The sequence below is a fragment of the Crocodylus siamensis genome, chromosome 2 (assembly GCF_052110815.1).
Source record: "Crocodylus siamensis isolate JL-2025a chromosome 2, ASM5211081v1, whole genome shotgun sequence".
Lineage (NCBI taxonomy): Eukaryota > Metazoa > Chordata > Crocodylia > Crocodylidae > Crocodylus > Crocodylus siamensis.
The window spans coordinates 80444506-80462558 of record NC_143396.1 but is presented as its reverse complement, the minus strand read 5'-3'; positions in this window follow the sequence as shown (position 1 = coordinate 80462558).

The window sequence follows — 18053 nt, the reverse complement described above, 5'->3', positions numbered from 1 at the left end:
GGGTCAGGAGATTTGGTAGCAGGACAGCCCTGTGAACTAGATAGTGTGCTACGTTAGCATGGCTGGCACCTGATCCTTGCACACAGCTAGAAGTGGCATAGGCTTGATCCTACAGCTCAAGGTCCCAGGAGTTGCCACAGGGCTAAAGAAAGTATGTAGGACCCCAGGAGCTAGTACTGGGCCCAATTTTGGCTCACAGATCCTGATCCAGCCCACAGACCAGCCCTAAGCCACTTATCTGGCCCACACCAGCAAAATATTGAGCATCACTGCTCTAGCATTCTGCAGTGAGCAGGCTAGCTCTGCTGACTGGGGTTTGCAGCCTAAGGCTCTATATCCCTTTACCTCGGCTACCTATCTTCCCCCAAGCTACTTGCTTCTTTACAGCTGGCTTTTGCTCACCAGCCCACACCTGATTGCAGACCTTCCCTGCTGTGCTTTTCTTCTTAAAGTAACAGGGTCCTGTGACCTCTGTTACAATGCCCAATATGCCTTCACAGGACCTCCCAACAGTCGGTAACATTCTTGTCAAAACTGATATATGCTATAGCCTATGACACTAACTAATATCCTGTAATTTTGAATAAAAAGTGTTGCACTGTACCTGCTCTGAAAATCCATTTTAACCAAGTCCCCTTCCCTCAGGCAGGAAGGCAGACTCATAACACTTTGTAATGAGAAAACCTCAAATCCCTTAATAGAACATTACAAGAATTATAAGGTGTAAAGAACTGTCTAAAGGGAAGACAGCAACCAGTTGTGCTAAAGAGGAACCACTGACCTACAGAGAGGTTAACAGAGGAGTACTTTAAGGATTGCTCTTGGCACTTAAGTTATTTAATATGTGAATTAATTACTTGGCACAAGGAGTAAGAGTGCAATAATCAAATTTAGTGGCACAAAGTTGGGAGGCATTGTCAATACAAGCGAGGAGAGGAATATCCTACAAAAAGAACTAGATGATCTTGTGGACTGAAGCAATGGAAATGGGATGAAATGTAATTGAACAAAGTGAGAAGTCATATACTTAGGGACTAATAACAATTTGTAACAAAAACTGAGCAAAAGAACAAAACTTATTTATTAGCCAATCACATGATAAATAAGCACCACCAATATAATGTAGTCTTGGAAGGGCAAATGGATACATTAGGAAAGATCTTTCCAGGAGAGGTGGGGGAATTATTAATAATATTGTATATGGCCCTGCTGAGTTCATGTGAAATACTGTTTATTGGTCCAATCACCCTCCTTCAAGAAAGATGGAAATCAAACTGGAATAGAGTTACCTGGATGACCAGTGTTAAGGTAGAAGCTAATTTACAAGAGGAGATTAAAAGAGCTCAATTCATGTAACCTAGCAAAACAAAGGCTGAGAGGAAGGCTGAGTATATTCTGTCAATATACTGATGGGGTGGACACCATGGATGGATACTATTTTCTTTAAGCAAAAGGACAGTGTTGCCAGAAAAACAAAAACTGGATAGAAACTAGCCAGGAAGAAATTTATCCTGGAAATCTGAAAAAGGCTTCTAATGGTCTGAGTGATAGGAACCAACCAGTAAGGAATTATAGGAGGAAAAAAAAATTCTAACTACTTTCAAGGTGGTTCTGGATCAGTTTATTATAGGGATTACTGTATTTTCTTAAAAACAACTTGCACCCTTCCCCCAAAAAGTCTCCCAAAATTGGGGTTTGTATATTAAGTTGAGAAGCTGATTTTCTAACTAGAACAGAAACCCCTGCTTCAATTCCCAGTTCAGAGTGCAGCAACTCTGATGTTACTATTAAGGCAGCTAAGGAAGTCAATTGACTTAATGGTTTACTTTATTAATGGCTCACCAACCCAGAGGTGTTAACGACGGCATTGTCTTTTAAATGGTCTTGATGTTCCACTAATGAAGTTAACCTTTCTTAGAGGAATATTGCTGTCTGCTGGCACGCCCCTGGTCCCTTTGTCTTTTGCACAGCTCTTTAGCTCTTTTTAAAATCATAGGTCTACCAATACAGACCAATATTCAGCAGCAGCTAAAGTTTTAGTTAAACAGGAAAGGAAGGGCAAGGCAGCTAAGATTAGAGTCAAGGAAGAGAACCATTCCCCACCACTACAGAGGAAGACACCCCCTCCTCCCCCCACAGTCCTAACCCCCCATGTAGCAATAAGTCTGAACTTGTTTGGTGGGACAGCACCTGCTAACAAGGGACCTCCAGGTTTTAATTACAGCAGAAGCAATAGCACACCCTGGTCAAAATCCACAACCTTGGCTGCAGCCAACATCCAGTGTTTCTGTAGATGCAACAATAGCCAAGAAGAAAAATTAATTCCTGGCCCCTTTATAGCAACCAAAAGTACAGAAGCATGAAGAAAAACCAAAATAGTTTTCCTATTCCTGGATCTATGTTTCCTTTTACTCTACAAGACAATAGAAAGTGGAACTAGATGTAAACTAAACTAAGTGAAAGAGGAAAGACTCCGCTTTGTGGAATGTTATGCCCTTTTTCAGGATCCAAGAGAAAGGTGTAGGTATATTACAATTAGAGTTTAAGGCCTTGTGAGGCTTAGAATCCTGGAGTCATGGAGAAGCAGGGCTGGAAGAGACCTCCAAAGATCATTTAGTCTGACCTCCTGCCTGAGGCAGTATTCAGACTATCCAATACAAATCCATTGTCTAACCTCTTAGCAAAACTACACAGTCAACCCTGACACAACCACAAGACACAACACCCTAATCTGCATAAAGCAGGGAGACCCTGGTGGCCAACATTCTACTGCTGCAAATTTTGTTATAATACACTCAAGTGATACATGAAAGAGGACCATGCCCCCCACTACAGGGGAAAGCAAAAACCTCCACTGACCATACCAATCTGACCAAGGGGGGCGAAAATCATTCCTGATCCCGAATACGGTGATCAGTCTAACTCTGAGCACCGGGGCAAGACTATTTAACCAGGAACCTCTCGGGTTGTTGGGATAAGTTGTTACTCCTTGTGGCATAATACCATGGACACTCAGTAGATTCCCAGGCAGAAGTAAGCTTAGGAATTAGCACTGGTTAAAGCAGCAGTAACTTTCCTTAATAGCAGGCAGGGGTCTGCAGCAAGGGGAGCCAGTGGCAGCACAGTTTTTCAAGGTGGCCAAGGGAAATAAAAATTGGAAAACACCACTGAAACAACAATCCTGATACAAGAAATTGGGTGTGGGTATCATCCTCAGTCCTCAGCTTGGTATCGACAGAACCTCATCCTTCCATAAGACTGCAAATCCTCCCCGAGGCTAACATACAGCCAAAAGATTTTGCTCAGGTTCTCTTCCCCCCCATGAATTTTCACATGGGGAGAACATGTGTTCTAATGCCCTCCATAAGGGTATTGAATAGTTATTCAGTCTAAATAAAACAACAGATAAAGAAAATCTGCTATGTCGCCATAGCAACGAGCTACATCAATGTAGCTCATCACTATGGTGACATAGTGTCAGCAGGCACAAACCGCAGATGTAACTGGTAGTACCTGCTTTACCAAGTACTAAATGACTGTGCAGTACCAAATGCACAGTCAGGGACACATATAGACACACCAGTGAAGCAGTTACAGTGGCTTATTATTCAGGGGAAAATGTTGTAACCTCCTATTTTATTCCTATTAAAATACATGTTGCAAGAAGGAAATTGTAAGGCTATACTGAATATAGTTTGTAGGTTGTTTTACACTTCTATTTTATTGGGGGGGTTTTAAACTTTAAGGTATCTATAAAACATTAGCAGTGAATGGCTGATTTGTTTCAGTTCCAGCAGGTACACTCCAGGCTCACTGCGAGACTTTTCATTTTGAAACTGTCTTTGACATAACATTGCTATGTTGCCATCTGCCTGAGTGACAAATCCCAGCTAAACAGCTTTATTGAGACACCCCCCTGTCCCTGAACATACAATTTACATTAAAGTTCCAGGGGCAGTTTAAAATGTCTGAAGACTGAACACAAACACTGCAACTTGCACAGTATGAAATATAAATCAGTGAAAGGTTATACTAAAATATACAGTGTGAGACAACTATGTGGAGAGAGGCTGAATGAAAAAGATATACTGTATTTATTATTTATTACTTATTAAGAGCAACTCCTCTCCAAAATCCTGTAGTTTTCAATCTCATGGTGTGTACCATACAGGACTAAAAGTACGGGGATCATTTCCCTTGAGATATGGTGAGAGTCTGAGAGCCCTGTCATTCTTTTATGTTCAAAGTGCAAAGGTCCTTTACTGCCATCACCTGGAATAAATGAAACCAGCAAAGAAAAGTCACTCTTAAAGCAAAAAGCTGAAAAAAAAAGCAAGTTTTTCTCTAATACACAGCTACAACAACAGAACATTAATAGTTCCTCATGAGGGAAAGAAGCAAGTATTCACAAAGGCAGTAGCAAAACTGGCAAGTAATCTCTTGAAAGTGATTTAGGTACACTTATTTTAGAAGTTTATTCTGCTGGTGGTATTAAACACTGAATGCCCCATGTGGAAAATGAAATACAACAAAGCATAGAATCCAAAAGTAATCATTCCTTTCACACAGGTGAGGCATTGAGATCAAACTCACACAGAATGAGCACTCCAGAGACCTTATAAAATCATTCCATAGACAACACAAATGAGGATGGGTGCCTGATTCCCAGGGTATGTTACCATTGCAATTTTTTTCTAAATGTTGCCAAGTATGGAGACTGCAGCATCTCCAGGCTCCCTGCCTCTCCTTGTAACCAAAGGCCACAAGGGATTGGGGATTGTATCCAAAAACTTCCTTTCTTCACACATTTATATAAATTATTTATTATTCATTTGCTTTCCTACAAAGTGCTATCATACATATAAATCTTCACTGTGCTCTCCATCCACACACACAAACATACACTATTCAATCTATGTTGCTTCCCTTGCTGCTGACACTCCACCAGTGATGCCAACCCCAACCCTTCCTTGGTCTGCTTCTCTACAATCTTCATTCTGTGCTATTTGTAGCATGTGGAAAACCTTCCGCAACAGTCTGGAAGATAAATCAGGGCATCAGCCTGTTATGTTCTCCTGGGAAGCTAGGAAGGAGAGCCAGAGCTTAGTTTGGCATAGTTAGGCTTAAGAGTATAAACAGAGAATGGCTTAGTGAAGCAGATCATCTGTAGTGGGATGTGTCCTGCCACAGCTGATCTGTTTCATTGGGCGAAACAAACATGCTCATTGTCCTGCATCTGGCACGGGCCTGATCCTGCAGAACAATGGGTGACATGTTGCCCACTTAGAGATGTGCCTCAAAGATTCTTTGCAGTGCAAGGAAAACGGAAAGCTGGGGTTTCCTACTTTAAATTTTCATGGCAGCACGAAGACAACATCTGTTTCCACCCTGGGAGTATTAATCAGTGTCATCAACTGGCTCTTTGATCCTTAGAGAATTGCAGAGGTGTTAGAAGCTGTGGCTATGTTAAGGAGATAGCAAAGACTCCATGTCTCTATTTTCTGATTTAAAAATCAATAGGTTTCTGCCCATTGATGCCAAGACAATTACATAAATCTAACAAGGGGAATACTACTCCTTTGTCACCTGCTCAAACTTAATAAGAACTCCCTACCCAAAAATACATGTTCAGAGTGTTCATTGAATCAAACAAACAAAAATAATTGCAGAAGCACTTTTGGCTCTCTGCTCAGGGTTTTAGCATGCACATTTCAATCCATGACAGTAATCTTAGTTTTAAAATGTGCTTGGTTAAGAAGCAGAACAGCCTTATATTGTCTCCTACTGACAGATATCAATAGGGAGTTTTCAGAGTGTTCGGATTCCCTAGGAAAAAAAAAATCCGTAATTCTTTGAATAAAAATCTATATTGTTAGGGAGGGGGAAAAACTTCTGAAGAACTGATGTTCAATAAATTCTCTTTTCCTCTCACATCAACAGAGAAAAACAGTATTAAAGGTGCTGATGTTGTATTTCAAAGTCTTATATCATGAGATTTAAGTAACTTTGAAACTTTGACAATGAAAACCACAAAACACTTCAGGTCACATATATCCACATTCCACTAACTAGGCATTAATAATGCTACAAGGAAAAAAAGACCACCAGCAGAGTTATATCTGGGCTGGTTCTTCTCAGGTATACCTTGTGGGATTAGATTTCATTTACATAAGCATCCAAAAGTTCAGCTACTTTACCAATCTGCTTAGATTTGTCAGCTAGAGGAAATGCTAGCAGACCAACCCTCAGTGGATGTTCATTGTCATCAATCAGCTTCATGAGAACATATCATGCCAAAAGAACTTCAGCACCAAAGTTACATAAACGAGATAAAGGGTGCATCTGTGGCCATACGGAACCTCTGTGCGCCATCATTTAGTACAGACAACAATATTTGCAGAACAACAAATGGGTGTAAACTGGGGATGTCTACATATTCATTAATGTACAGTAATTACCGTGCATTTATTTAGTACTTGCTTAATGAAGTACTAAGTACACAGTAACTAGAATTACAGTGCACCAGCACCAGTGCATGCTGGGTTTTTTTGTGATGGTTCCTATTCAGTAGACTAATAACACTGAACAGTAGTGGATTAGTATAGTTTTTTTCCAGCATACTACTACATTAGTATGGTTTTTTACCAGTAGTGGATTAGTATTGTTTTTTACTGCACAGTGTACAGTAAGCATCTCGTGTAGATGTACCCACTGATAATTAAATTTAGACTGGAAATTAGAAGAATGTTCTTAACCATTACAACAAGTAGCCTTTGGAATAGCATTCAGATTGGAATAGTGCAGGCAAAACGTTTAACTACATTTAAGATGGGCTAAAATATGTTATTTGAAGAGATTAAAAGATGTGATGCCTATGATATCCATGGCTTTGAGTGTTTACCAAACTTTAGGTGTTACCAGGAGTAAATGAACTAAGAAAATACCTGGAATAAAAGGATGGAGTAATTAAAAGACCCACCATAACTGAAACTTTCTGGATTTATGGAAGAAAGCTGGTAAAGTTTTAAGCAATGTTTCACACTGTATTTTCAGCTAATTGGTGCCAACAACAAGGAGAAGTACCTCAAATTTAGTAATAACAGAATGCATCTTCACATGCATTTGATCCAGGCTTAGTTTACTCATGTGTAAGATACACTGGAGTAAGCATTCCTAGGCAGGCATCTACACATTCACAGATTACAGAGCAGATTTCCTGCTCTCAGCACCAAACTTCCTGCAGCCCTGAAATGGGCCCCTGCCACTGGGGTGAGATCTAGGCTCCAGCTCCAGCTGCCAGCAATAGGCAGCCCTCTTCAAAAACCAGCCCACTTGCTGCTCTCTGGCCAGCCACTTCCCTGCCCAGGAGCAGCATGGCTGGCCCAGTGCAGGGGCAGCATGCAGCAGTTCTCTCCTTGCCCACTCTGCCTTCCTGCACTATGGCTGCTCCTGCTCCTGTTCCTGCCCCTAGCAGCAATGACCAGTGCTCCAGGCTCCTGCTGGCTGCCACACTGGCCCACCATGCCAATGCCTGGCCCATGGCTTTCTCGCCCCACCTGGCTTCCCACCCCCCCACACACACAGTGACTACCTGCCTGGCCACAGCATGCCATTCCAGGTCCACCACTGCTACTGCACAGCTGCTGCCATCAGGGACACTGACAAGGGGCTTTTGGACACCAGCACTAGGGCTTCCATCATGCTCCTGGGTCTCCAGCCAGGACTGGTGGCAGCATTTCCGCCAGCACACCTGGGATGATGAGCAGTGGCTGGAGCCAGGCCACCTTCTGGGACTTCCTTAAGCAGCTCCATCCCCATCTGGAGCAGCAGGACACTGGCATGCCCCTCCCTGCAGACACCTGCGTGGCCCTTGCACAGCCCAAGCTGGCCACACCCACCACCCTGCGGTATGTCAGCCACCTGTATGACATGGGCAAGGCCCTCCAGGATGTACTGGCAGACACTGTGATTCATGTGCATGACCCCCAGGCTGTGGTGAAGGGGTTCCTTGTCCTGGGATTCCCCCGATACATTGGGGCCCTGGAGGAACCCACATCCTCATCACCTTTCTGCACCATGGAAACCACCTCTATTACAGCTGCGGGGACTTTTACTCCATGGTGCTCCAAGCTATCAAGGACCACCCCTGGGTACTGGCTGGGAAAGCAGTGCACATGATGCCTGCATCTTCCAGAACTCTAGCCTGCTGGGCCTGGTGGAAAGTAGCCACTTCACCCCAGGGGTGCAGTGGTCATCTTGCCCTTCCTCACTAGGGATCCCTCCTACCCTCTCCTGACCTGGCTCATGTAGCCCTGCACTGGAGATCTGGACCCCTGCTATGCCCACTTCAAAAGCTGCCTGGGCCCAACCCATGCCTTGGTGGAGTGCACCTTCCAGCACCTCAAGGGATGCTGCCACTCCCTCACCACCTGCCTTGAGTTCACTGATGACAGCCTCTCCCAGGTCATCATCACAGCCTGTGTGCTGCATAACATCTGTGAGCCCTGGGGGAGCTCTTTGGTGAGGCCTGGGCAGAGGAACCACAGCCCACAGAGGACACCTGTCAGTGAGAGCACCACCTGCGGTGAGAGCACCACAGTCCCCCTCCCCCAACCCTTTCAAGGTGCCAGGAGAGCATGGGTGCCCAGTAACCATGGTAAGTTGGGGCACAGGCCTGGGCCCAGTTGTCTACTGGCCAAGTCCCTCATCCCCACTTGCTCCACAGGGGACAGCAGGCCTCTGGGTGCTGGCCTCAGGCAGCCTGCCTCCTCCGACCCATTCCCAGGCCTTACCATGTGACCAGGGATGGCCACTGGCTCCTCTTGGTCCTGGCTGGCTGTGACAGTGTGTGTCTCCAGGTAGTGTCCTCTGATGGCAGGATGTGTTGTGGGGGTTAGGGTCCCCCCAGGGAGGAGCCAGCACTGCTGGTGAACAGGGCATGGCCAACTGTGCCTCATGGCTAGCTCTGGGGCTGCGGAGCTGGCAAGGCAGGTCCCGGCTGGGGCTCCCTGAACTGCTGGTGTGGTGAAGACTGTAGCCAGGGACCTTGGCAGGATGTGGCATTGGACTTTCAAGGGCCCCTCCTCTAGTGACGTGTCATCAGAAGTACCACGCCAGGGTGGAGTCTTAGGCAGGCTACTCATGCCATAGAGGCAGCCCAACCTTAGGCAGGAGAGGCTCCTAGCTCAGAGTCTTGGGGCTAGCCTGAGGCAAGTCCCCTAGTAGCAGGGCAAACCTGGGGTCACATCTACACATTTGTTACTGTGCAATAACTAATCCTGCTTAAAATTTGCTACCTGCATTTGCAAGTAGCAAATTTACACTGGATTAAGGGTTTTTACTGTGCAGTAAGCTCACATGTAGATGCGTGCACTTACTGCGCAGTAAACTACACTACTGAACATTTAGGCATCTCGTGTAGATGCACCCACACATTGATGTTTTTTAACATTTCCTCTTAACTCAAGCAGAAAAGACTAATTATTGAGTTAAGAGGAAATGTTAAAAAACATCAGTGTGTGGGCGCATCTACACAAGATCATTCAAAATTCCCCAAGAAAGTATGCAAGTCAAGAATGAACTGTAAAGAAGGTGAACAACGCCCCCTGACTACAGGAAAAGAGGCTTGAAGAAGAGTAGCATAGCTCAAGTCTGAGTTTTCCCAAAGCACTACATGAAGCTGCACCTGCTATGATTAACCTCAAGCCAAGACATTTCCCAGCATTTGGGGAAAAAAAGATGCAAGAACTGCAGTGAATTGCATCTCTTTTAAGCGTTTACAATCACAACCAGTATGTATATCATGTGGACTGAAAAAGGAATGACAACAGCACCATTAGGTCCCAATAATTCTTCATAGGACTATTATCCCTGCTAGGAATTTATCAATTTTAAATTGGTCAGAACTACACCAAACTATGTGCGTACATCAAAAGTAATCAGAGTACTGAAAGCAAGACAGGCTGCAGAAGATAAACAAGTCAAACTCAGTGATTCTAAAGTTCTTCTCTCCCCTAAGAGACTATGTGAGCCAAATGTATGGACAAATATCAAACTGGAAGAGAAATGATTTGTCATACTACTGTGAGAAAAAATATCTGTTATCACATCATAAACATATCAAGCCCTTACACTCATCAAGACAGTACATTTACTGGGGAAGCAAGTGACCAGTTCAAAAACAGTATGAAGACACCTTGCAAGGGACAGCAAAGCTGTCAGAGAATACAGAAAATAACTGAATTTCCATTTCCATGTTTCACACTCCAAGGAAGAAGGTCCATTAACTCTAAGAAGATCTTTTTAAAAAAATTCAAAAGCTTGGCAGGCTCATTACTCTGAGAATCAAGCAGCAAGTAAAAGAGCAAATACTGTCAATACACTCACAGGACACTGCAGGAAAAAAAAGACTGAAGCTTTCATTAGTATATAGACTCTTCAAAAAAATTCAACAAATATATTTAAAGGGAAACATTTTCCACTATGTACGCAAGCAGAAATTAAAGCATACACATGTGTTATCAACACACTTTTGGGAGACAAGTTTTCCAGATTGCTATTTAGATTGTATTAGGCACGGAAAAATACAAGTTTTTTACATGAAAAAAACTTTGTGAAGATGAAGTAGAAACTGGCCCTAGGTTTTACATAGTTTCCATTTTCTGATTTCAGTGGGAGTAAGATGCACAGGAATGGCCCTAAAAAGAACACAGCTGATCTGCGAGTAGTAAGACAAATTTGTAAAATTAGACAGTATTTATACCTTACTTCAAGTAGTGGTGTGAGAATAAATATAATGCCTGGGAAGTGGTGTCAGATTACTAAAACAAAAGCACCTTAGTACTTTAAAACCCACAGGTGCATTTGAAAACCTGTCCCTTGATGTTTAAAAATTATGGAACACAGCTTGTAAAAGTTATGCAACTTGGACACTTTTAGAAATCATTTTGGTTTTGATTTAAAGATCCATTATTGAATGTTTAAAGCTGAACAAAGAAGTAGGACTCAGAGCTGAATGTGCTTTAAAATATATTTCAACATTAAAAAGTAATTAGTGCATGCACATGCCTCAGGGCAGGAACAGTCTCCTATTCTATGTCTGCATAGGCCCTAACAGAATGGGCTCCTCCAATTTTGGTCAAGACCTTTAAGTACTAAAAATAATACAATTAATATTTTTTTAAATATGAGATAATTAGTCTTCTCATAGGATTGCCTTCCACCACTCCAGACACAGTTACTGCGTACACAGCAATAAGAGCTTAATCCTAAAATATTTCCTAGAAATTATCTCTGGAAAAGATAATGGCCTTAAATCTTGCCTCAGGCCATCAACTGTCTCAGCCAGTCAATAATCCCCAGAAAATGCCTCCCTCATTATTACTTTATTATTAATGTTTAATTATTAAACACATTAAAATTAGTTTTCAAACAAGCATAACAAATGAAGGTGAATGTTAAGAAACAGGCATTCAGTGAAAATTAAAGAAAATTAGGAGAGCAGACTATCATCTGAAACTAAATGGGATATGTATCCAGTGAAGAGATGTGACTAAATGTTTATTGATGGGTTTGAGGGGTCTGGAGACCTTAACTTATCTCATATGATTGGGCCAAAAATTGTTGATGGGTTATGGTGCCAGAACAAATTAAAGCTGGAAGAAATTCTTAGCAGACCTGGAGAAAGCAATGCATTTGGAGGTATCCTTTTTTTTCCACTAGGAAGTTTAGTACACATAAACCACTTTCAAAATGGCCAAAGCCAGTTTAAGATAAACCCGGATGATGGATGTAATATCAGACGTAACTGATTTAGGTTAAATTGGTTTATTGAACTTCTGCCCCAGATCCCCTCCAGATTTAAATTAACTCACTCACTATCTCCCAGCATCTTAGGATGATTTGCGCCTCCCCCACAAACTCCCCCTCACAGGGTGGGTGGGCTGGGCTTGGCCCAAAAACTGTCTGCTCCAACCCAGCAGGGAAAAGTGCTCTAGGACTCCCCAGCATCTAGCCTGGGCCACAGCAGGCATGTGCCTGCACTTCTGGAATCAAGAGTGAATGTCTTGTTCACTTGCTTATCAAGTCAGTGTACACAGTTTAGACTAACCTGCGAAGATGGAATCAACTCAGCCTCAGGCTTTTTGACTGTCTGTACTTATTCAATAAGACCAAGTTCTCTAAGCAGTGTTTGCCTTTTATTCTTTTATTCTCTCTTTTCTTTCTTTGCATTTCTATTACTGTGTTCTGAAGTTCAGTCATTCAGTACAGTTTGCTTTCCACCTTTAGTGTATCTTGCCTTCTCGGATGACATGACATGACACACAAGGACAGTGTTCTGGTTATCTCTGGCCAGAAGATCATTTTGCCTCCAGCAGTAAGTTGAAGCTGTCCAGAGGCTGCTTTAGTTTTTGGACCCTGACAGTGAGCTGGGTCAGAATCTACTTCCAGGGAAGAGGGGGGAGCAACGTTGACCAAAGTTCAAATGTAATAGAGAACTTAGTACAAGGAGTTAGAAGCTAAGAAAGAAAGAACTGTGAAAACTGAAGCTGTTCAAAATGTTCATAATACCCCAAATCACCCAACACTTGTCTGTTACAAGTTTCATTCATACCAAAATAGCTGCTACAAATTCACATGTTAAAATGCATTGTTTAACAGCTATAAAGATAGCTAATAATTTATCGCTGTAAAAGTGCAAAGCAGTTTACATAAAGTCAACACAAAACATCAACACTGTCATTTTATGGATTATTAAGTAATTAATTAAATGTATTCTTGGTCAATGCTGCATTATTCAGTGGGTAGATCTTTCAAAAATGGGGTCTGAATTTAGGTACTAAAATCCACATTTAGGTCCCTGAATAAAAGGACATGACTTGATCTTCACAGATGTTGACCAACAACAACTTTCACTAAGGCCACTGACAGATGTTAAAAAGAAGGTGCTATGGGATCTGATGTGTGATTCCAAATGTATTCAAAGCACCTAGCCATAGGAGGGCACTCTGCACTCCCAGAGTTGGGACCCCTGATCAGCTGACCAGTGCTCCCAGCCTCTGAAGCACACAAAACTGTGCTTTAGAGGCTAGGAATACTGTCTACATGTTCAATTAAAGGCATCATAGGAACCAGCAACAAACATATCTTTTGTAGTAACCACTGACACCTGGTTTTATCACATTGTTAATTGAATGAATGTGTGACTGGGTCACTACTTAAGACATGATTAAGCAATCATTCATGTCTTACATGTAATATGTGTTAGGGGCCTGACTTAAGATGCATTGACCATGCTCAGTTGTCGGCATTCCAAAAATTGGGCCCCTTTGGACACTTAAGTATACATTTAAGCACCTAACTTAAGGTGACACTGTTGAAAAAGGTGGTCAGTATATTTTGTTTGACTGCACTTTTGGAAGCAAGGACTATCTTTTTGTTCTATGCAAAGTGCTTTGCACAATATAGTTCTGGTCTATGACAAGGGCTCCTTGGTTCTACTCCAACACAAATAGGTAACTACCATATTTACTCAAATACAAAACAAGGTTCTCCCCCCAGGCCCCTCCCCCAAATCAACATGGGGGGTGGAGAAAGTTCCTCATCTTACATCCATGTACAAGGAAACCTCATTAAATACATTGTCTATCATTAAACTGCTGCCAAAAGCAGCATGGAAATGGAAACCAACTTTGAAGTTAATTAAATGCAGTCAACACTAAGCATGACTATAAAACACCAGTCTCTCCTATGTCATGCAAGCATACTGAAGGAAACCTACCATAAGATAGGGTAGCATAGCCCATCTGAATAAGATATGTGGCACGCCCATTGTATTCAGTCTCTCTCAATGCCAACACTTTCAAATCATGGTGAGCCACTACATTGAATACATTTTTAACGTCCTCTGTACTCACACAGCTGAACAGTGCCTTTTTTTACCAGCTATAAATATCTGGTTCTTTACCAGCTATACATGTCTCGCTGTAACAAGACTGAGCTCCAGGGACAGCTGTCATGCCCCCTAGTGGCTGTATGATTCCTGCCCAGCTTGGTCTCTAAGAACCTTCCCTTGACTTCTCACCTGCCACCCCTTGCTCTTGTTAACAGGAAGCTGCCCATAGGTCTTCGAGTGAGCCTTCGTCTATTTCTTCAAATGGGCCCCTTCTCTGTCTCTGACCCCACTGATCACATCAGTCTCTCCTGTTAGATGGCCCATTCAGGCCCACAAGTGCCCCAAGGCACCCATTTCCTTATGGGCTAATCATAGATTTTCATAGACATTAGGGCTGGAAGGGACCTCGGGAGATCATCAAGTCCATGGTTAATCACATGGGTTAAGTCACTGACCCTCCCCTACAATTATGTCTATGCCTTGCAGGTGTTTTCATCATCACTCCAGTGGGACACTTGTCTCCAAAGCCACTAGGCCACCTCAGGCCTTTACTCCCTTGTTGGGACTCCAGCCGTCCTGGCTTCTACCCCTCTACTGTGGCTGGTCCCTTAACCAGGACTCACTGTCCTGGACCTGGCTTCTGAGCTCCAGCCCCTTATCCTGTCCTCTGAGGCCTTTATATCTTCCCCACCTAGGCTCCAGACCCTATTCCCCCAATTTATGCCCATCTCTTTGCTCTCTCTGCCCTTTCTCAGACTCTAGGTCCCCCTGCTCCTGTCTGTTCCTTCAGCTTGACCTTGCCAGGGCTCAAAGTGACCTCCGGCCACTAATGGGACTTCCAAGCCACTGTGGTAAAACTCTAATCCAAAATAAACTCTCTGGCTATAATACAAATCCCCAACTGGGTCTAAGCACAAACCCCAGCTCCTTGGTGGCATCACTCCACTTCCCCCTACCCTATGTCCTGAGTCAGCAACATTCTATTTGCATTACTCCCAGGGTAGTCCACATCTTTCTGTGTCCAGGTCCTTTTCTGAATCTCTCCTGCCCTGGAACTCTTTCCTCAGTGGGCTGAGAGCCAGACTGACCACTCTGGCTCAGGCCCTGATTTGGGGGCTGGAAGTCATGCCCTATTTTTGTCATGTGACTCCCTGATCTGCTGCAGGTGTTTCTTTGTTTCATTTGCCAACTCAACCCCAAGGAAACTTACTGCTGCAGGCTTCTGTTGTATTAATAGCTTGTAGCAGGTCAGTCTCCCAATCCTTATTCCCTGGCAGCTCATAATGGACATCTTTCCCCTCCTGAGGCTCTCCCTGCTGCTCCTTCACCCTTAAAGTAACAGGAGACTTTGGTTCTCTGTTAGACTGGCAAACATCACCAAACAGGACCCCAAACAGTTCACTTCCTCTCTCAGCCTGTCACATTATGATTAGTGTGGCTTCCACTTCCACGAGATGAAGCCAGACTAGGTTGCCCTGCACCTCACCTGAATATACATTTTGAAGGATCCCAGGATTCATAACAAGAAGACCCACTTCCAGCACATGGATCCTTTTTTTTTTTTCTTTTTTTTTTGGGGTGGGGGTGCGCACAGGGGGTATCTGGAGTTCACATACATACTGAGCAGTTCTGAGCTGTGGGATCACTATGGCTTGAAACAATGCAACTCTGCTGGGGTCCAGCCCAATGAACAATATGATAAATCATGAGCCTTTTATCTTTGGACTAAATTTATGCATAGCTAGGACTCTATGTAAGAAGATACAAAAGTACTGCTTAAAAGGGTGTTTATCGAGTACCTCTGCTAAAGCTTGATGCATTTTTCTTTTTTTTTGAAACCGCTGCAGTTCTGGGGGGACAAAATCTATTGGTATCCATAATAATTTGCCTATATGCATATTACTATGAACATGTTTATTCCAAAATCAGTGGTTTCAAATTTTGCCCCTCACTTCCATGTGCTCAGAGAGAGCAGGATCTGCCAGTAAGTAAGGGGAAAGCAGCTGCAGAAGAAAGAAGTTTCGGGGAAAGAAAGCAAGGGGGACACCTAGAAATCTGAACACCCTTTATTTAGTTTCCTTGATGTAGTAGTGGGAAGGGGACAAATTCAAGGCAAACCTCCAATAATTAGATTGTATACCTGGAAAATTATAACAATTTAATAAATATTCCATATACTGAATCTAATTTTGGAGGGGTCATCTTATATTCAAGTAAATATAGTAAAATGGACTTTACTTATACACGCAGATCAGATGACTTTAACACTCATATAAGTATGTCTGTTTTAATATGCTAATCTTGTTAGACAGGATGGCAAACCTTCCAATGAATTGTGGCAAACATGCCCTAAATCATCACATGTGAGCAGTATTCCATGATCCAGATTCAGCTTCCTCTATATGAGCACCACAGGACATGTTTAGCAATATTGGATGGTGTATTTCTGCCCTCCTTCAAATTTTGGTTGATTCTGTCTAATTTTATACTAGGTCAAAGCTTGCCATATTCATTGCTTAAAGATTAGTTCTTTCCAGTTGAATGACTTTGGAATCTTTAGTGTATAGAAGTGAAGGGTGAGGAAGAGCTGATAAGTCTTCAAACACAAAAAAGTGATTACAAAAAGAGTTGCAATCAATTGTTCTCTGTGTCCAGGGGGAACAGGAAAAGACACAGCATTCTTCAACTTCACCCAGTGAAATTTAGATTAGATACTTGAAAGATTTTCCACCTATGAATGTGGTTTACCATTGCAAAAGATTATCTAGAGACATTAAGGAATCTCCCTCACTGAAAGTCTTAAACACAAGTTAGGTAAATAGTTGTCTGGGAAAATTTTGACAGAAAGGATTCTGCCTTGAGCTGGAGTTTGGAATAGATACCCTCCTGAGGTGCCTTCCAGCTTTATTTTTCTATGCTTCTATCTTTTTTTTTATTAAACAGAGAAGTATGTTTGCAGAGAATTTTCTGGAGAATGTCAGATTAAAAGGAATCTTAATTGTACCAAATTGACTGGAGATGGGTTTGAACCAAAACCTGAAGCCTAAAACCTCTGACATTTTAAGGAAACTCGGATCTTGAGCTAAGCCTTATATCTTAGGCACATCTCTGGATATTTCACAAACACTAAAAAGATGTTAGTTTATATTCTTAGTCCAAGTCAACCATGATAATGGGAGTTGTAGGTAAATTCTTTCCCACTGGCCATGTCTACATGAGATACTGACTGCGCAGCAGTTACTGCACAGTCATTTAGAGCTTGCATATACAAGTACTAAATGACTGTGCAGTAACTGGCATTACTGCATAGTAGTGTCCCTGAATGGCTTGTTGGTGATGCCGACTGCGCAGTAGCTCATTACTACTTCGCAGTAGTGTCACATGGCACAAAGCTTGATGCGACACTACTGCGTGCAATAGTAACAAGCTACTGAGCAGTAACAATAAGCTACTGTGCAGACAGCATCCTGTGTAGATGCAGCTACTAAGTAAAGAACACATTTCTCTGAAGTTTTTAACTGCCATAAACATGGGTCTTCTGTAAATTGTAAAAATGTGCTAAACCTGAGTGCCTGAGCATTCATTTTTCATTTGTGTCAGAATAATGACAGTGATCCTTATGAGTTAATTTGGCACATGGAGGTTATATGCATCTCCATGGGAATTCCATAGCGATTCAGCAATAATTAATGCACCACTGAAACTATTACTGGTATGATTTAAAGGTAAGTTGCAATTCATTATTACTTAATTAAACTGTCATTACAATAAAATTAATCACGGTATTGTAAAAGTAAAAAATTACTTCCATAGGAATCCAATGATAATTTTGAATTAACAGGTCTATGATACCATTATAATTTGACAATATATTATAATGAATGACTAACAAATAATTATTTCCCTTGAAATCCATTGCATTTGAATTAATTGTGATTAATTCCTTCTTATTCATGGGGATGTTTGCAGGTCCATTCAGGTATCATGCAGGGATAATAGATAATTAGCTTGGGCATGTTTTAAAAGTTTTCAAATCTGAGGATGAAGAGCAAACAGTCAAAAATGCAGCTGCTCTTTTGAAAGCCTAAGATGCCTCTTTCACTGCAGACAGTCAAACTAGGTCACAATGTTCATTTACTGCTATTTCCAGATGTTACCA